Source organism: Erpetoichthys calabaricus, chromosome 16, assembly GCF_900747795.2.
Source record: "Erpetoichthys calabaricus chromosome 16, fErpCal1.3, whole genome shotgun sequence".
Lineage (NCBI taxonomy): Eukaryota > Metazoa > Chordata > Cladistia > Polypteriformes > Polypteridae > Erpetoichthys > Erpetoichthys calabaricus.
Genome location: NC_041409.2, coordinates 31,332,529 through 31,353,203, shown reverse-complemented (window position 1 = coordinate 31,353,203; position 20,675 = coordinate 31,332,529). Strand labels below are relative to the sequence as shown.

At 38.5% G+C, this 20,675-nt stretch overlaps 1 long non-coding RNA gene across 1 annotated transcript in view; it reads right to left on the bottom strand.

Annotated features, from left to right (window-relative positions):
• The window catches only part of LOC127526063 (uncharacterized), a 74,037-nt gene extending 53,563 nt beyond the window's left edge, over window positions 1–20,474 (bottom strand). Inside the window, exons 1-2 of the long non-coding RNA XR_007933683.1 lie at window positions 19,539–20,474; window positions 19,292–19,402 (exon numbers count right to left, since the gene is read on the bottom strand). This is a non-coding gene — a long non-coding RNA (uncharacterized LOC127526063). The remainder of the gene's footprint in view (window positions 1–19,291; window positions 19,403–19,538) is intronic.
• Window positions 20,475–20,675: the final 201 nt, after the last annotated feature.

Genomic DNA, 20,675 nt, shown 5'->3' with positions numbered 1-20,675 from the left:
TCTGAGAAGCATGACGACTGAACCAGTTTTAAGTTTGACTTTATGCAGAGGCATGCCAGTGGGAGTAATGGTTGCCCGGCGGGTCATGGAAATAACGCTGCCGGATCGCCAGTCGGCATCATTTATGGTCGGAACTACGACGGTATGTGATCTTCTTCGAACCTCTGACTTTCGTTCTTGATTAATGAAAATATTCTTGGCAAATGCTTTCGCTCTCGCGAGAATTGTTGGCTCTGTAGTGTGTGTGCCATGGTCGGCTGCTTAGTGAATTGTTGGTGGGCGGGGCTCGGTTTTGCGTGCGTCTTGCTTGCCATGGACTTAGTGAATTATATATATAGATAAACACAATAAACTAAGTTTATATTTGCACATCACAATTGAAGACACTGACAAGTCACCATCTAGAGAAAACTATGTTTAACTGAAAACACAAAAAGCAATGAAAAGATATTAATCTCCAAATGCTCATTTATAACAAATACCAAGTAGTTGAACATCCACAGCTCATGATTTAAAAACGTGAGCAGTGTAATTAAAAACAGATTTTTATATAAATACACAAATAGAAATTAAGCCCATAGTTCCTCTGTTTTCAGCCTGTTTCCAGCTGAATCTACAATCTATTTGCTTAAACAGCAGTGAAAACTGTATGTAAGTACGAACTGTCTTCTTAAAACATATATTCTTAAATCTTTGTATTGTTATTAGAAATAAACTTGATACATTAGGATTAAAAGTCAAGACGGAGGTAAAGAAATTAGGGGTAACTATTGACTATTGATATGAATTTTAAATCATATATTAATCAGATTACTAGGACAGCCTTTTTCACTTAAGAAATATAACAAACGTTAGACCTCTTATAACATTGCAAGATGCTGAGAAATGAGTTCACGCTTTTGTTTTTAGTCAACTAGATTACTGTAACACACTCTTCTTAGGACCACCCAAGAAAGACATCAGTCAGTTACAACGAGTGCAGAATGGAGCTGCTAGAAACTTAACTACAAAAAGAAAATCTGAGCACATCACCCCAGTCTGAGCGTCACTGCACTGGTTACCTGTATCATTTAGAATTGACTTTAAAATCCTGCTTATGGTTTACAAAGTCTTAAGTAACCTGCTCCATCTTATATTTCAGAATGTCTTACACTCCAAATAGTAACCTTAGATCTTCAACTGAGTGTCTACTTAGAATTCCAAGAGCTAAACTTCAAAGAAGTGGTGAGGCGGGTGACCTTCTGCTGTTATGCACCTCAAATCTGGAATATCTTGCCAATAGGAATTCACCAGGCTAATACAGTGGAGCACTTTAAAAAAACTGCTGAAAACACATTACTTTAATATGGCTTTCTCATAGCTTCATTTTAGTTTAATCCTGATGCTCTGTATATTCAATTAATTATCATTATTATTCATGGTGGCTCCAAAATCCGTACTAACCCCTACTCCCTCTTCTGCTTTTTTTCCAGTTTTCTGTGATCTGTGATCTGCGCCACCACCACCTGATCAAAGCACTGTGATGTCCCTCCATTGATGGATTAAAGGCCAGAAGTCCACATGAACGTCATCATTAAGTTCTTCCATGAGAACCCTGAATACAATGAGGACTGACTGAGGTCATTTATGTTAGGTAGAATGTCCTAGAGGGGGCTGGTCAGGTGGTCTCGTGGCCGCAGAACCCCTGCAGATTTTATTTTTTGCTCCAGTCGTCTGGAGTTTTTTTTTGTTTATTCTGTCCTCCCTGGCCATTGAACCTTACTTTTACTCTATGTTAATTAGTGTTCCCTAATTTTAATTCTTATTTATTTTGTCTTTTTTCTCTTTCTTCATCATGTAAAGCACTTTGAGCTACATTATTTGTATGAAAATGTGCGATAGAAATAAATGTTGTTGTTGTAGTTGTATGTATTTTCCATCCATCCATTTGCCAACCCGCTGAATCCGAACACAGGGTCACGGGGGTCTGCTGGAGCCAATCCCAGCCAACACAGGGCAGAAGGCAGGAACCAAACCCGGGCAGGGTGCCAACCCACCGCAGGACACACACAAAGCACACACTAGGGCCAATTTAGAATCACCAATCCACCTAACCTGAATGTCTTTGGACTGTGGGAGGAAACCGGAGCGCCCGGAGGAAACCCACGCAGACATGGGGAGAACATGCAAACTCCACGCAGGGAGGACCCGGGAAGCGGACCCAGGTCCCCAGGTCTCCCAACTGCGAGGCAGCAGCGCTACCCACTGCGCCACCGTATGTATCTTGCAAACAATAATTTATTGCATGTCACTAAGCCAGTGTTAGTTAGCGGAGTCATTTACATTTAGAAAAATAATAATAGTTTCCCGGACATTCTTTCTAATTCTAACAGATTTATTTTTGATTCATACCCCATCATCAAGCTATGTCTGCCTGTTTCTAATATCATTAGATTTTTTAATAACTTCTTACATAAACTTTAATAAACCCTTCCCATCAAACTGTGTCATGAATACCCCTCTCATTATTACAGGACCATACAGTCGGTGTGATGTTGAACACACTTGATGAAGTAATGAATATTTTATCTTTGAAGTTTACACATCCATTGATAGCCACCATTGTTTCACAGTACAGACACCTTCACCAGCTTTGTCTTGTATTTCAGAGCTTGGGGCTAAACCTTGTGCTTTTCCTCACTAAACATTAGAGCTCAACATAAGCTTAAGAAACAAATATTGAATTAAATGAAATAATTTTCTTTTAGTTAAAAATTGACTGAAAAGAAAACTAAAAGCCAAGGACACTTAAGAATCAGGTTTAAAAACCCATTAATATTAAATGAACGAAAATAATTTCTAAAATGTAATATGGATGTCTGCAGGCTTTATTTGATTGCTCACAACAAAATATTCAATGTAAAATAAAGGTTGACTTTTATTGCATATATCAAGAATGGTACATCTCTAATATAAAATAAACAGCAGATCAAAGCCCCAGAAACTGTGTACACAACTCCGAACTTTGTGGGTCTTGCTGGCTCAGGTGTATGAACTAATGTGGTGTTACATGAATTAGCACTCTAGTGAGAGAGCAAGAATAGTGCCAAAGGGTGAGTCTGGAGAGCACTCTTATTGCTTGAGGGCTTGCTGATGACTATTATTCATTCTGAACAACTGGCAATAAAGCTTAGGCCAAGAGCAAAGTGCTTGTAACCTCTTATCTTTGCAACGGGCTTGTGTCGCATTATCTCTGCAGCTTAGCGCCAGCCCAGCTGTTCTCATTTTCTTTTCATGTTTTATTTTGCTCATTAAATACTGATATGCAGAATTACACCTGATCTCTGTTTTTTTTTTTTTTTTAATACTTTGCAGTGTCGTACATAATTATAGTCCTACTGGCAGAAATGAGCAGCAATAAAGTTTGTTCTCTGCAAAAGTAGGATTAAACATTTGCCCCCTCCTCCTTAAAATTTATAGTTAAGGTGATAATAATAATAATAATAATAATAATAAATCTTATTTATATAGTGACTTTCCCAGTAAAAGACTTTGCAAGTGAGCTGACTTTAAATTATCAGTCATGTCTTTCACGTATTATACAACACAAATACTTCTTAGGGGCCGAAAAATAAGATGCAATGCAGTGTCATTTACAACATTCACAAATCAGCGTTTTCTGTTTTGTTTTTTGTTACAGTATGAAGCCAAACCCATGCTGGAAAAGAACCTCTTCCTCCTTTTAACCCTGACTCCATACAACCATAGAGTTTGTGATTCAAAGAGATAATTAGCTTACCTTTATATACAAAAAGTGTCACAGGCAGACATTATCAAACCAAGCCGTAAGCTGGGTTAATATAAAGGATGAAGATGAGCTGGTGGTGTAAAATAGTACAACCTTGGAGGAAGTCTCTTCTGTTGAGCTTTCATATGACATTTAGTCTAGAAGCTGACAACCCTGGGACACTTTTACAAATTGGGATACATTTACCTTTTACTTGTGTAAGAACAATTCCCTTGGTAAATATAAACAGCGTACAGTATGCGAATGGGGTAATGATCCTTATCTAAATTTGAGTCAGGATTTTTCTTAGTGCTGTGTATTTTTAAGCACCAAAGTTTCATAGAGCATAATAAATAGTCATAAGAAGCCTGCAGGATATTACGTGCAACAAGACGGTACTTTGAAAACCTTTTCAGTGGGGACTGTGAGGAGCTTTAAAAACAAATACATGGAGCTGGAGGCAACAGTATCAGTCTTTGACTCTAATAATGCAGGAACTTGGCTAAATGAGAGTGATGTATAGGGATGTTGTGTCAATTGCTATACATCCTCCAGGAAAGACAGACAAGGAAGGAAGAATGTGAAAAATAATATTCAGATTCATAAAATCAAGAATGAGAAGGTGACATGTCAGAATCAATGCGAATTAAGCAAATGAGCCAAAAGTAGAGAGATTTGTGGACTGGAGTTTGCTACAGGTTTCTAAATTTTGATATTTCACAAAATAGAATATTCTTGTACAATAAAGAAGCTGTGATGATCATGGGAGATTTAGACTTTTCAAAAACAGTTTGGGAAGTCTCAGAGGAAATCAGGCTTAATGAGGATGAGAAATGATCTAAGCAACAAAGAACTAGAAAATAAAAAATCTGCAGCTATCTGCAAAAGATGGTGTCATCTAAAGATATTCTGATCTAGATCCAAAATTAATATACATCAAAAATAAAATGAAAAGAATAAACAAATGGCCAAAATTGACAAATAAAGACTTCATTTAAAACATGAGGCTAAAAAGGTCATAAGAACAGTTAAAAATAGACAAACATTCAAACTTCAAGGAATACTGGAATCAGTTGAATAAAGCACTGAAAGGTCAACAGAGAATTTGAAAAACCCAAAAACAAACAGCAAACAATTTTTCCAAAAAAAACCAAAAGCATAAAAGTGCAAATGTCTTCTGAAACAATGCTGAGACTTACAGGTCTTCGGACACAATTCTGATACCCTGATACCCTTTTTTAGGTGTCCTGAATGTCAGACTTTTCACCTCAGGCCTATTTTATATCGATTTACCATCTTAACCTTTAGTACTGTCAAGCAGATAACATTTGTAATTTTTTTATGTGTTGTGAGCAAACAAACTACCCTAAAAGTAACACAGTAGAATATCCATTAAAGTCAATGGTTGGTCAAAACTGTTTTACAAATATTGGGATGTGTAATTTTTTTTACTGTTCATTTACTAGGGGAAATGTAGGACAAGTCACAAAGTTTCATTCTGAATAGATAGTACTAGGGTGTTGTACCGTGTTAGCCATTATGAATGTAGAGAAAAGCCAAGCAAAATGACACCTTTTATTGGCTAACTAAAAAGTTTGCAATATGCAAGCTTTCGAGGCAGCTCAGGCCCCTTCTTCAGTAACCCTAACTGATTACATCTTGCCTGAAGAAGAGAAATTCTTTTTTCACTTCTCAGAGCTCTTTTCATAGTGTGGGGGGAGCCAGTTCAACCACCACTAAAGTGTAGCATCCACCTGGATGATGTGACAGCAGCTGTTTTCATCGGGGCACCAGAATACACCCTGATCTTTATGAATAATGCCCAGGGATCTTTTATGACCACAAAGAGATAGGACCTTGATTTTACATTTCACCCGAAGGATGGCACCATTTTTTACAACACAGTGCCCCTGTCACTGCACTGGGGTACTGAGATCCACATTCAGACCACAGGGTGAGTGCCTCCTCTTCCAGCAGCAACTTAAGCTTTTCCTAGATGGTCTCTACATTCAGTAGTGCCCAAACATGCTTAGTTTCTTGTAGATGACCTACTCTGAAGTACATGAGGTATGGTTGCCGGCCATAATTTAAGTAAATGTATATTAATGAAAAAGATTCCAGTATAGTAAGTAAGCATGTGAATTTTATTTTCTTGTGAATTGTGGAATTTGCATATGACATTAAACTTGGAGAGACAGCAAATCCTCAAATAGAGCTGGACAATCTTCAAAACTGAGTGACTACTTGGGAATGGCAGATTAATGTAGGAGATTGTGTAACGGCCGACCCCTTTACCCAGCCGACAGCTACACCCCCAAGACCTGTGGCTTGGATAATTGACTGAGAAATAATCTAACTATCAAGCCGTACTTCTTACCAATTAAACTTTTCCCCCACAATTGACGGTGAAAATATAAGCACACAAAAACAGGATGTAAAATTAAACGGATTATATGTATTAAGTGAAATGACATGCAAAAAACAGAAACATATAAATTTAAATATCCCTCCACCCCAGCAATAACAAGACACCACCAAATATATATATATATACACAACAAAAACCCTCCCTTGTCCCTGTAACAAATAAACACAACACGAATAACAACAATGACTGATAAACTGAAAATGCTTGTGAACGTGAGTCCGGTAATAAAGAAACTGTCCTGAAAACGGTTGACTGGATTAGTGAAATTGCGTTGTTTGATTCTCCCCGGAAAAAATGGAACAGCCTCACCGTGAATCCTCGTGTGTGTGGTGGATGATTAAGTCCTACCCCGGGGTCTCTCGTGGTGAGGTCCTTGAAGTAAATCCGGCAGATGGAAAAACAAACTGGATGGATAAGCACGAAATGGAAAACAACAGGTACAGTTTGCTCGTGGTCGTGATTGTGGAAAAAAATCTCCTTCTCTCCTCTCTCTTCCTTCTCCTCCTGCTGGCTTAAATAATCCTGTGACGGCTGTGATTGATTAATTGTAAACAGGTGTTTTCCAGGTTTGTGGCTGTGGTCTCCTTCCATCATCCGTCCCCCTTTTCGGGGATAGCATTAACTGATACACAAACAGTAAACGGGACAATGAAACGAGACGCACTCAGAACTGACATTTAACACTAACTATGTGGCCCCGCTACATTCCTCCCCCCCAAACCTTGGACAAGGGAGGGCCGAAGTACGGCTTGAGATTGGCCACATGGATTGTGTCTAGCTTGGAGTCAGTGCCGATACCCCTTTGAAACTGGAAGTTGACTGGACCTGTTTGAGAAATGATTTTGGCCGGACCTAACCATTTAGGCGCTAGCTTGGCGGAGTACCTTTTGCTGGCATCCGAGAGATGGTGAGCTCTAATCCAGACCAAATCACCCGGCTGAAAGTGCGCTTCCTTACGCCGGGCATTATATAACTTGGCATGTCTGGATGTCGAACTCACCAACCTCTGTTGGATTCTCTGCCGTAATTCCTCCATTTTAAATAAGTTATTGTAACTGGTGGTTTCTGGATTAGGGGCTCTGGGAAGGAGTCGGTCAAGCGAGCCCTTTAGCTGTCTGCCCAGTGCAACCAAAGCAGGCGTCTCACCTGTGGCTTCATGCACAGCGGTGTTCAGGGCAAACCGGAGCTCGGGGAGCCATTTATCCCAATCCTGATGGCCAATCCGGTTCACTTGCTCTGTCATGTTAGCCTGGGGATGGTAAGCTGTTGTCAGGTTTTTCTTCACTCCCCAGGCTGTATAAAGTTCATCTAATACAGAGCTCGTGAACTGCGGACCCCGGTCTGAGACGATGTTTTTCGGCACCCCCCAGCGGGTGAAGATTTCGTTCTTCAGGGTGGAGCAGATCTTGTTAGTTTTTGCGTCTGTTAATGCAAACAGCTCCACCCACTTTGAAAAATAATCAATCACCACCATCAGGACGGTCTTCCTCGAGCTGGTAACAGGAAAAGGCCCCATCAGGTCGACTCCCAAAGTCTCCCCCGGCCCGTCCGCGATTGTCGATTGTAGAAATCCTGCCGGTTTACCAGGTGGGTTTTTGAGCTGCTGGCAGGTGATGCACTTCTTCACGTGGTGGCAAACGTCTTTCCGGACAGACGGCCACCACGCAACCCCCAGGATCTTTAATAAAGTTTTTGTCCTTCCAAGGTGACCACCTAAAGGACTGTCATGATAGTAAGTTAGGAAGTCTGGGATGAGCTCTTCCGGGACCACTAGTTGGTGTTGCAGACCCCCAAGGGAGGATGGAGTGGTCCTGTACAGAACTCCCTGGAGGTCCACGAAGTGTACCCGGTCGGTACGCTGCTGTTCCAGTCCCTCCCTGATGCTCTGGCAGAATGGACTGGTGGCTTGTGCTTGAGCCAGGTCTCTCTCTGAGGAACGAACTCAGGACCTTCAGATTATGAGACTGCCGGCAGTTACAATTGTAAAGAGGTATATATAGGCAGAAGGAACAATAATTATAAATACAAGATGGGGGCAAGTGTCTTACAGAAAGCAACCTCTGAAAAGAATTTAGGGTGTACCTTAACAATACGCAGAAGCAATTAAAAAAGCAAGGTTATTATAAAAACTGTTTGCTATAAACCAAGCACTGACTATATAATGCACTGTTATGACAGCATCTGGAGTACTACATGCAGTTCTGGCCACCACACTTCAAAATGACATAGAAGAAAATGTGCAAAGATGAGCAGCCAAGTGCATCCCAGGACTAAAGGAAATGTCCTACTCTGACAGGCTTGGGAGAACAAAATCAATCTCTTTATTGACAGAGTTGCTTTGGCAGAATCCTTTGAACATACTCTAGAATACAAGTGAAAATGAAGGTGAAGTGTATTTAAGATTGAGGCTAAAAAGCACTTCTTCACTCCAAAAACAGTAGGAATTTGGAACAAACTAACAGTCGTGTGGTTGAAGCAGAAACCTTGATAACTTTTAAAAATTACATGGATGAGATATTGAGATAGCTTAGTTATTGCAATAGCTAATGAACAAACCTGATGGACTGAATGCTTTCCTTTTGTTTATCAATCATTTTACATTCTTCTGTGCAACTGACACCTGAAATGTCATTGATCTGCTTTGAGTGAAAAGACAGACCACATTAAAGGTAAAACAAGAAGTGAAAGAAAACTCAAGATTAATAAAAAATGCAAGGGTTCAAATGCCAGAACTCAAAGTTAAACTGAAATTACAAAATCCAAAACATTGACCAGAAACAGTTGTTCAGGCAAAAACTCCTTACTCCCTAAAGTGCTTTTTAAATAGCTAAACACAACATGCTGGTTTGTTTCAATAAATGGAAATTTGGACACAGAAGTTTCCAAGCCTCCATTCAGGGGTTACATGGTTGCAACCAAACAATGAAACATCCTTTGAGGTGCGTTAAAGTCTAACGTAGCAGCAACTATGATTCAAAATAAAGTGCAAAATGATAAAGTAGTGACACCAGGAAAACAGCAATGAAAAATATCAATATACTGAAAAATCATTTAAATGTACAAAATAACTTCAGAACCTAAATCAGGAGGATCAAAAACTACAATTCACAACACTCACGATGTGAAAGGAGGAGACTTCCAAACATGTCTTTTAAGTAATTTCAGATGCATTACCCTATATACCACACATTTTAAGAAGGGGTTTGAGGTCAACAATATGGTCAATTGTGAAATGAACTAGAAGGAAACAAATTTGATTCTCACTCTGGAAACTATGCTTGTTACACAGGACTACCACTCAGATGCCAAGTGTTCTCATATTCAACAAATATCCTCTAATTGCAGGGCCTGAGCTTGATTTTAGAAGAGGGGTATGAGTTCCTGAACCTGTATGGTGCTTATCTCTTAAGGACATTACCAGGTCTCAGAAAATGTATGACTCAAGTTACATTAACCTATCAGCAATGGCTGGAGGCTATAAAGATCAAAGGTAAACCCACTTCTGCTGAAGCAGTTCAGACAGTTTAGGACTGCTCAGACTGTATGGAGTGAGATGTTTGCACTGATAGGGTAAACACAGAAATAAATCCATTTAAATATGAGGTCAGCTAGAAGGTGGAAAAAGAGGGTGAAAGGTGATTAAAACCAATAAAGTAACATATAAAGATAGAGTAGAACATAATATAGCATAAGGTTCTCAATCATGCTTAATCCACCTTAGGTTTGCAGTAGACCAGTCTATTGTGGCAGCTTTGGGAAACAACTGTGACTGCTGCGCCAATCCATAAATGTGATTACCCAAACACAAGCTAACACGGAGCCAATGTAGAATGACCAATTAACCTAATACACACACCTTTTGAATATGATAGCTGAACAGGGAAAAAGCTGTGCGGATACAGAAAGAATATGCATACTCCACAGAGACACTAACATTCACATCTGACTTACACAGGACCAAACTATAATGTCATATTACATTACAAATCATCACTGATTTAATGGCTATTTTCAGAATTTACCAAGGATATCTGGTTAACCCACTAAAATCTTTTTCTCTCATCTGGGTATCCTTTGGGCTGAGTGAGACCCATTCTTTCATATTATCTAACAGCACTTCCAACTTCTTCAGATTCACTCTCTGGTTCATCTCTTCTTCAAACAATTATCCTTTGCCTTTCATTTCACATATCCACCTTAGTCTGTTTTTCCTCAACACAGTGCCTATCTCCTCCACCCCAGGTCATTCTCATAAGTCAGCAGTCTTCTTCCTCACACTCCATGACATCGAGCACATCCAACTTATCATTCTTATCTGTTTTTTCCAGATTTGCTTCATGTTCTGTTTAATGGGCATACTAGTCCTTCTCATGCAGCTTTTAAAGACATTTCCTTCCAATGCCAGAAAGTCTCATTTAGAAGTAAGAATGGCATAAACCTCCCAGAATGTATTCCATGCATATTTCACCCTGGCTTTCACTTTTGTGCCCACACCCCTGTCTATGCTCAGAATGTCACATAAACAGTGGAACGTTCCTACTTTCTCCAAATCAGCTTTATTACCGACATCTAAAATTTCTACATCAGCAATCTTCACTCCTTTAACACAAATTCTAAAAAACAGGTCACACCTGCAGATAACCCCTCTCACCTGGGGCTAGAATGCATTTACTTCCCTCTTGTATGTCCTAAACGCCGATTAAAGAAGGTTGGTGTCAAGCAACCAGCCTTAAAACTTTTTTTTCTAATACCCTCCACCACAATGATGAAGTGAACTTAACATGAATTTGTTTAATAATAATATAGGCTTATAAGGACAGCACTATATTACTGTTGTTCTGCAAATGCTCTGATTTATTTCTATTGTAGTTTAGATACCAATAATTTTATTTTAAAGCATACAAAGCCAACAAAAAACAATGGATATTCCATGTGTTGTAGATACAACTTGATGCTCTTAAGCCACAACTGAAATGTGCAAATTTCCTGGCACAGATGACATCAGTTGTAAAACATTATGCAGGTGCATTGACCAGTCAGAACTTTCTTTTCAGATGCTGTTGCAATTAACAATAAATAACAAAAAAAACGGATTTGATTTTCTCAGTGCCCCAGTGCAATACGTAAACAGCCATTAATTATCTAAATCCGGTTATTCTAACTTTAGTAACAATAAAGTGGTTTTGAGAAAATAGTATTAGAACATTTTCTCCAACACCCTACAACTCTTTTACTGCCAAACCATTATCTTCTATTGTATTTATAGAAATCACAGTTAGTAATGTTAAACATAACATAACAAAACGTTCTCAACCTGCTTAACCCAGCTTAGGTTCACAGTGGGGCCAGAGCTTATCTCAGAAGCCAGCCTTGGACAGGGTGCCAGTCCATCACAGGGGCTACTCACTCACAAAACTACTCTTTGAATATCTGGAGACAGCTCTGGTCAAGGAGTTCATTCATAAATGTTAGGAGCGTGCTCAATACTGTTAAGCTGCACCTGCTGACTAAGACCTTGAAAGCTACAGTAAATGTGTGTTTGTATGCTTTTCTTGTGTAATGGAAGTACTCCATTATACTTACAAACAATTAACACTTGCCCTGTAAGACTATGCTCTTTTCCCAGTACTGAATATTTTGCACACAATTGTGCAGAGTGCTTCATCTTTAACGTGCCCCATTTTAAGATCCAAATTTTTCAGTGAAACACCACATTTTATTAAATGGTGCACTAATACATTCATTTAAGTAAATGTGAACAAAAGAAATGAGTAGGAAAGGGAAAAGGAAAAAGACTTTAGTCCCACCCTTCACATGTGGGTCTAAGTGTACATCTTCAGCCTGCGATGCACTGGTGTCCTGTCCAGGTGTTGTTACTGCCTTGTGCCCGGTGATTGATCGCATAGGCCCCAGCTGCCCCACGACCCTAGATAAGCAAGTTAGGCAATTAGATGAATGGTAAGTACAGACCACTGACTGTATATAATTATTACATCATGTAATACTAATGATAAAAAATAGAACTACAATGTCACATTGATAATGAAAGTAGCCCTGCTGATTTACAAACCCAATTTTCTGTGTTCAAATCTGATGCCCAGGCATTGGTCAAGTACAGTTTGCACTTTCTCCCTTTGTCTGTGTAAGTTTTTCTCTGGGTGCTTCTATTTTCCACTCACATCCCTAAAGTTATACAGGTTAGGTTAATGGGTGATGCCAAATTGACCCATGGCTATGTGCACTAGTACGGTCCACAATAAACTGGAGTCCTACTCGGTTCCAGCTCCCACAACCCTGAACTGGATTAAATGGAGTTGAAATGTTATGTTAATTAGATATTTCTGTGTATTAATCATGAAGCAGTACAAATGCATCTTTACTCAGCTCAACTTCAGTTACAATACATTCTAGAAAGATTTATAAACTCCTTCACTGCAAATTCAATAGCAGTGCAGTCACTGAAGTGTTTTTCTGTCAAAACTGAAAATCACTCATACAAAGTCAAAAAACAGAGAAGTATCAAACTGCTTTTAATTAACAATTTCATTTAAGTATTCCTTACTCAGATCTAAAAAGAGGCTTATGATCTAGTAAATCAATTAAAAATAATTTATGAGTTCTTTTTGACCCTTCTAAGGTCCCGTACACGTCAACCAACTATATTAATAATGACTCATGAAAACTAGCAATTTAGAGCAGGGGCTCTCCAATTTAGCCCTTCAGCAGCTGCTGGTTTCTTCAAATCCGGTTTGTTTCTTCTGTTTTTAATTAAGCCCTTGATAAATGAGCAGGTAGGCTCAGAAATACCCCACTGTATATATTTTACTTTTGATTTTTCTTTAAAAATTACCAAAATAAGAAAAAAATAACACAAATTATTCATTAGTTATTTTATATTTGGAGGCCAAATCTATGCAAGGCAACATACTGTACATTACAACTGTTTACAGATGTATTTTTACTTTTGGAGCACAGGTAGGTTAAGTGACCTGCTTAGGCTCACACAGTGAATAGATGGGGGACTGAATTAGCAACTGAGGGGTGTAAGCTCCAGTGCTTTAAGCTCGAAAGCTTTAGTAAACTAAAAGTATGCCGATAGATAGATAGATAGATAGATAGATAGATAGATAGATAGATAGATAGATAGATAGATAGATAGATAGATAGATAGATAGATAGATAGATAGATAGATACTTTATTAATCCCAAGGGGAAATTCACAAATTTAATTTCCCATTTAATGTTCCCTGTTTTTAAATGTTTTGTGATGTATCACGCACAGATTGGCTCGGAATGTGATTTTTGGTGAAAAGGAAAGTAAGGCTTTGTGTTGTGCATATTAGCTTAAGCAGCCACTTTGCATTTTTAAAAGGAAGGATCAGTGGCATTGACTTAAACCGAATTTGCGCAGAATATGTGATTTGCTTTACCAAAAAGTCACATATGAACTTTTAAATACCCATGAAGTTCAACAGATTGGCAACCATTAGGAGTTACACAGACAACAATGTTACCAGAAGAAAACAAAAATAATTAAATAACAGCCATTTGCCATATTTATCATGTCAAAAGATATTCTTGCAGTCGTACATCTATCTATCTATCTATCTATCTATCTATCTATCTATCTATCTATCTATCTATCTATCTATCTATCTATCTATCTATCTATCTATCTATCTATCTATCTATCTATCTATCTATCTAAATTATGCTGCAAAGGTTATGCAAAAGATTGCCTTTTGAATGATAACATAAGAACAGGTTCTGCTTAATCCAATTTAGCTTCATGGGGGCAGGAGCTTATCCCAGCAGCAAGTGGTGCAAGACAAGACCCAGTTCATCCCTGGACCCAGTAGCATAAACAGCCATACCCACATCACACTTGAGTAATCCAATTGCTATTTTTTTGATTATTATCCTTCAAGTGAGTGTTGAAACACATCCAATAAATCTTTTTCTTACATTTGACAGTAAAAAAGCTTAGGAGAATATTTGTTGGTGCTTCATTATTTTGTGATGCCCCACAAACAGCTGTCTCCAGTTTTTTAAAGCAGTGTAGACTGTAACATGTATATTATTGCTCTTGTGACATATCTTTTTTGATTTTTTTTAACCAATGGCAGCCATACTTATCAACAAAATCAGCACAAAAGGTCAAATAATCAGTATGGTAAAGCATACATTTTGTCAAATTTAAAACATTGCTTTTGGAAAGGTGAGATTTTATTATAATATACAGAAGAGTACCATTTCAGCCTGCCCATCTGTCTACCTTAGCAGCTATTATACTGTACACAAACAATCACAAATACACACACATTCTTGTGCACAACAAAGTAAACACACGTTAATAATTACACAGAAATAAATTAAAAAATGATGCACTTTAGCTTACTATGTTAATCCATATCCATCTAGTTGCTCACATTGAAACCTGAACTTTAGTAATTAATATTCTCAAATTCAAGAAAACAACTTTTATTATTATTATCATTATTATTTTTACCACCACAGTATTCTGTATGGACTAAAACCAAGCCAGCAGATACTATGCTCAATGGACTAATGTCATGTGTACTCTTGTTGGTTTCTTAGAAGGCATATCATCAAGGTTTTGGGTTCTTAGTAACATTCTGAGAGCACGATTATAAAATAATATACAATTAAAAATAGAAATTGTGCTTACATAATATAGGAAATATTTTTGAATACAATACACTTTAAAAAAAAGAGCAACAAAGACATTTGTAGAGCAGTGGTCTACGGGTTAAATCCAACACTGTGTCATATCTCCAGGAGACTAAAATAAAATCCCAGAAGTCTCTGTCTGTGAGTTCTCCCCATGTTTCCGTGACTTGTTCACCCATCACCCCAATGATGACTGTAAACCGTATATAAACAGCATGAGGGAATGTGGGGGCACATAGAAATGTGTTCTGAAATAGCCTAATGCCCCTAAAATGGGCTGCAACCCCTAAACTAGATTAGGTAAGTAATGACTCAGTAAAGATGAAGGGGCAGCCACATTTTTAGCGATTTTACTTACAGTCTCTAGACCACTTGATCATGTCCTGACCCTCAACTGTGTCACTTATTTATGTAATTACACCTCCAATCCTCACACAATAATGAAGTCAGCCATTGTCCAGCCACAATAATGAAGTAAACACATCAAATTAAACACATCAATTGCTGGGCCATTTTATTCTAGAATGAATGATTTTAGGAGACAGAGCTAAAAAGAAGGAGGAATTGAGGTTGATGTATTTTTGTTCCTCATGTCTTAATCACTTGAAAATGCACCCACATGTGTGTTTAAAAGACAAACTCGAACTATTTCCCTTATATGTATTTAAAATTATAATGTATACATAAAATGTTTGCTTTGTACAGGAATTTCTGTAAGATTAATTATCTAGAGTCATTATACATTGCCCCGTGTCTGCATGGGTTTCCTCCTACAGTCCAAAGACATGCTGGTTAGGTGCACTGGTGATTCTAAATTCCCTATTCAAAAGGATAAAGTTCTAGCTGTTTATTACTTACTGACTAGGAGCCACAGTTCTTTCAAAAAACACGGTCAGGCGAGGCACATTGTGATGAAACCCTAGGGTGGCAGGCAAAGCAAAAGAGGAGCAGGAAGCCTTCAAACACAAAAAGAAAATAATATATGAGTCAGAGATATTAGTTCCAATCTTTATTACAAAGATATTTTTGAAAAATAATGTTAAGAAGTCTCAGCAAGGTAAGATTTGATTCCAGGGCTTGTCTCTTACTAAGGTCTAATCTTTGTAAGTCATCAGCATGTCAAGGAAGTTTCAGCAGCCAAATGCTAAAGAAACAATATGGCCCTTTGAGAACATCGACTTAGCACTGACACAGAGGCCAGGTTGACTGGGAGCTCTAAACTAAATGAGTGCATCCCATCCAGGGTAGATAGATAGATAGATAGATAGATAGATAGATAGATAGATAGATAGATAGATAGATAGATAGATAGATAGATAGATAGATAGATAGATAGATAGATAGATAGATCTATTATATAGTGCCTTTCATATCTATCTATCTATCTATCTATCTATCTATCTATCTATCTATCTATCTATCTATCTATAAAAATACATGTGTATATTGTATAAAATATAAAATACTGCCTACAATACAGTATATACTGTGTTCAATGGAGTCTGCAAGTGGCTGCATCAGCATGCATGTGCAAAGGGAAAAATAAATAAATGTTATTCATATGCTGAAAAAAATAGTAAAGAACTTTAAAGACATTATATTTGCAACCATCTTTACTGTTTTGTTCAGGAGAGCGGCTCTTTCATCTCTTCATGTAGAACTACTTACAACAGATTTTTATTGCATTGTTATTTTATTATTTTTTACATTTGTCTCTCATGCACATATGTTACACAAACACTCAGCTTTATATCCAAGACTCTATGAATCCTTGTTGGGAAAAGGCAGCGGTCAGGGTGACCCTGTCAGAGTCAGTCAGCAGATAGATCATGCAAGCATGCCAGGTCTACAGATTGACTGATAAATTAAAATTCTTGCTAAGAAGTCCTTGAACTTTAGTTGAACTCTTTCCTGGAGCTTTTGGTCACCGTTTATGGGTCGATATAGAACAGCAGGGCATTCCAAATGATAACACTATTGCTGATGTTCAAGAACACAAAAAGTAGACAGAGTGCAGTAAACTTTTTAAAACTACAGACAAATGTCACCTGTCCAAGTTTAACCACTTGATAAAATGTTTCTTGTATACATCCTAAAACTGTGTAACAAGTTATTAGGATCATGGAGTCTATCCTGAAAGCATCAGGTACCAAACGTACAATGGGAGCTGCTCCATCACATGGCACACTCGTGCAAACTCTGACTTTCACTTATGCCTGGCAAATGTAGTTTTCAGATGCATAAGAAATACCAAAATACATGGAAAACACCAAAGAGGCACAGGAAGAACATGCAAATAACACAGACTGCAGCTGGGCTAGGACTAGCTGGAGCTGTGAGCCACCATTGCTGACCACTGTGCATCTCAAATATATATTCTGTGTATTCATATTTCAAATCAAGCTGTACACATTAAGCTGGTGTGGGAGAATATATAGTTTTCATATTAATATAAAATTAGCTGTAGACTTTTTAAATATTAAGACACATTCACAAAAATCTCCACTGTACATTCTGGAAGCTGTTTGATCTTATCAGAGAAGAGGAGCCATGCACGGCAATTATCATTGGATTCTATAATAATAAAGTCATTAAATATGTCATCTTTGTTTCACAAATTATAACATTTTTGAAAATATAACTTATATGAATTCATCTAATTCTTAATATGCTGCTTTACACTATTTCAACAATTACAGAAATACTTACTAGTAATGGTTACTATTATGTTACTATTGGCAGGATGCTGAAGATTTAAGTTGCCTCGTAGAACAGATGTTACAAAGTAGGAAGGTGACTTTTCTTTGCTTCAGTAGTTAATCTGCATATTGTATGTCTTTGGGGAAAATATGAAACCATTGCTGCTTTAATTTGCCATTTTCATTTCTTCAACTATGCGTTGATAGCTATCAAAAAGTTTTAATGAGGAAAAAAAAAAGAAAAACCTATAGGTGCACATCTGCATTTTAAACCTTGTGCCTGGAGCTGCAGTGGATCAGTGGCGTCTCTTGCATATAAAGTGGAAGGCATATGATAGTTGAGTATCGCGGCGCTCCTTCGGTCGCGTACAGCGTTCAATTAACACTTGAAGTGAAGAGCGGGATTCCAATTTCAAAAAATATACCTTTAACTATTAAGAGTTCATTGAATATTGATAGTTAAGCTAGACGCACAAGACGAGCTACAAATTCTTTAAACAAAACGATTTAAAAAATATAGAATTGTCCATTTTTTGCATAAAGGAAAAGGAGCACATTAATTATATTAAAGAAGAAGAAGGTATAACTTACTATGCCAACTATATGCCAAAAGAAACATGAAAGAAAAAGAAGCAGAAATAAAAAATTAAAAAGTTATAACGTTTAAAATGTGTTGTGCTGTGCTTGTGGAATACAAGACAATTAGCCGTAGCTTTCACAAAACCTAAACAGTTTGTATGATTTATATATTTAATTTTTTTTTTAAAAAAAGTCAGTTTGTCTCTGGATGTCCAAACATATCAGCTGGCGTTACTGCACCATAAAGCAGCCAGCCAGCCATTATCGGAGCTGTTTAGTCCAGTTCAGGGTCATACATAGAGAGGTCCACTTAGTGCACAAAACATTCATAGTTTAGTTAAAAATATGGATTAACTGTAATCAGAATTCCTTAATAGGACGAAATGTGTTAAGTTTAAGAAACTTGTGTCCAGTGTTAATATTTTTCTTATTTACACCAGCCAATGAGAGAAATCATGTTTTTAAAACCTTCCAACGTTTTAATAAGTTAAATTATTAATACTGTCTTGAGAAATCTGCGACCAAAGTACACACCAGTTCATTGTTTGCACATTTTACTTTTTTAAAATGATACTTTTCATGCAAATCCACCAATCTAAGATATTTACGTGTTTTGCCGTTTTCTTTTCGTCTTTTACGTATATGTGAAAAAAACAAACAAATTTTAACTGCGTTCACACAAGGTGTGCTAATTCAAATGTGGACTCAGACTGCTTAGATTTTACCTTTTCTTTGCTCCCCGCCTGGTCACGTCGCACTATTCTTCATGAAGGTAAAAGCTTCAGATATTCACAATTTTAGGTCCGGGATTCATTTATGTCATACGTCTAATAAGCCTTTCATTTACCTCCACCTAACTCAGCATGTCACCACATCCAAAAAGTAAAACCCATTTAAAAAAAGAGCGAATGTCGCTGAGGTGTACGGTAAGGAGGAGCTGCTCTCGCAGAACTCTTCTTGAAAACTGACAAACAGCTTAGTCGAGCCGGTGGGCGCATCAGCATCTCTAATGAAAAGACCCGGCTCTTTAAAAGAAGAGCATCCTCTGCCAAACATTGCAAACTACTTTCTTAAATACTGCATTCCTTTGGCCATTGCTGATAAAGTGAGCAGGTGAGAAGTTCTTACCGCGCCGAGCATCGGGACTAGAGCAGAGGCAGAGCACGGACTCCAAGCGGGGCCGAATGCACACCACGTCCACGTCTCGCAGAAACAACCACGAAGCTGGCAGCGTTCATTCTGAAAGAAAAAACGGAGCGAAATCTCATAATGACATGTGAGTGTGAAAGCTCTCCGAACGTGGTGAAGTGTGATACCGACGTATTATCACATACACGCACACGCGCGCGCGCGCGCGCACACTCACCCTGCCCACCTCTGTGCTTTGCTTCCTTTTCTTCTGTTTGGCAGTTGTTATCCCTCTCTCTGTTTTTGGGAGAGTTTCAACTTGGAAGTAGAAGCTTCGATCTCTCGGAAGAACACTTCACTCTCACTGCTTGTGTAGCCCCTCGCATGTCGGCTTGGACTGTTTCAGGTGCTTCGAGCTGAGGAGAGCACCGCTCTTTCGGGAAGCCAGGTTGAGGTTGCAGTTTCCTAACTATTGCGCTTTCATTGAAGATCAAGAGCTGGCCAGCCTGTCAAAGCTCATCAGCACAGAAGCTGCCTGTTTCTTTAGATCCCGACGTCAGTACTGCAGCTTTGTGTGGAGCACCTGGAGATAACGTGTTCTCCAAGGGAGTAACGAGCTTCTTCGATAGATAGATAAATAAATAAATAAATAAATAAACAACACAAAGAAATCTAGAAATCAGCACACAGAGGCAATCTGTGGTATTGTTGGCTGGAGAACTTGAAGCCTTATTTCCTCCGCTGGTACACTTTTCCGTCCGTCTGCGAGCAGCGGCATTAGTTTAGGAGCGAAGTGCTAAATGTCTCCCGGATGCCACATTGAATGAACCCATTCCGTTAGTTAGTCGTACCACGCCGCTGTCCCGCTCTAGGAGCCCAGGCATTCCCTGCTCTTTCTGCCTCGCATATTAATTGAGATGGGTTGCCTAGCAACAAGCTCTGGGGAGCCACACAATGCCTGACGACAAGAAGCGTTTGTGACAGCCGTGATGGAGGGGGAAGGTCTCCTCAGCTGCTTTTTAATTCATGGGGTCTGCTTAGCTGCTCGGAGCGAGAGCAATTACTCTGACCCAAGGAAAAGTCCAATGTAGTGCCAGTGGGCCATGTGGGATGACAGGCTCACACGAATTCCCTTACCTCGGGATGACAGCGAAATGCTGCTGAAGGGATTTCACTCCCACCAAAGTGTGGAGCTAAACTGAGGAGACTTAGGCAAGTAATGCATACAATGATTAAACATGAAACCTGCTTGGCTGGGACGCTGTGCTTTAAACTAGGCTCTCAGAATTTTGCTCTTCTACTTCTTTTCCATTTCTTAACTTAATTAACCAGAAGCCTGAAACCCACTGTCCGGCAGCAGGCTACAGGATTCTTCCGTCAGTGT